A 229-nucleotide genomic window follows, 5' to 3' on the forward strand; every position below is an offset into this window, starting at 1 on the left:
ACATCCCCATTGCCATCTCCTGTGCAGACTGATTTCTCTCTATTAATCCTCTCATTCCCCATACGCCTTGTTACATTCCCTGCGGGTGTTTCCTCCTGAACAATCTGCCAAACTTTAAACTTTGAAGTGGGAGAAATCAAATAATGCAAAAAGAATTGTGAGCAGTGTGTTTCGATTTTTTTTTCCTCCCTCACTTTTTTAATTGTTCATACACATTTAAAAAGCGAGT

Source organism: Conger conger, chromosome 9, assembly GCF_963514075.1.
Source record: "Conger conger chromosome 9, fConCon1.1, whole genome shotgun sequence".
In the NCBI taxonomy this organism is placed as follows: Eukaryota; Metazoa; Chordata; class Actinopteri; order Anguilliformes; family Congridae; genus Conger; species Conger conger.